Here is a 313-nt window from a genome sequence, read left to right as displayed (position 1 = left end):
GCCTGAACAGGCTGAGTGGCACCAGTTTGCCAGCATGGGGAAATGCCCCATGTCCTGCTCGGGGGTCACAACAGGTACCCCAGGATGCCCCATGACACCCCTGCATGGGCACAAAGCCCCCCCATTTCTGATGGGACCACAAGCAGGAGACAAGACCAGGCCGGGGGGTCCCCTCTTCGTCATCCTCTTCCTCCGGCGCCCCGCGCTCCCTCCGCTCGGCGTGCATGCTGCATTCATCCCATCGCACCCCCTCCCTCCCTCCCTCCTCCCCTCCTTGCCCCCACCCCTGCAGAGTATAACGATGGGCTCGTCC

General features: G+C 64.9%; 1 protein-coding gene across 1 annotated transcript in view; it reads left to right on the top strand.

Annotated features, from left to right (window-relative positions):
* Window positions 1–313, top strand: part of LOC104132549 (proto-oncogene tyrosine-protein kinase Yrk) — an 18,285-nt gene that overhangs the window by 15,297 nt on the left and 2,675 nt on the right. The gene's annotated exons all lie outside the window — the stretch shown is intronic.

The sequence above is a fragment of the Egretta garzetta genome, unplaced genomic scaffold (genome assembly GCF_000687185.1).
Source record: "Egretta garzetta isolate BGI_Z169 unplaced genomic scaffold, ASM68718v1 scaffold368, whole genome shotgun sequence".
Taxonomy (NCBI): Eukaryota; Metazoa; Chordata; class Aves; order Pelecaniformes; family Ardeidae; genus Egretta; species Egretta garzetta.
Note: the sequence above shows the minus strand (reverse complement) of the source record. Positions and strands in the feature narration are given on the sequence as shown.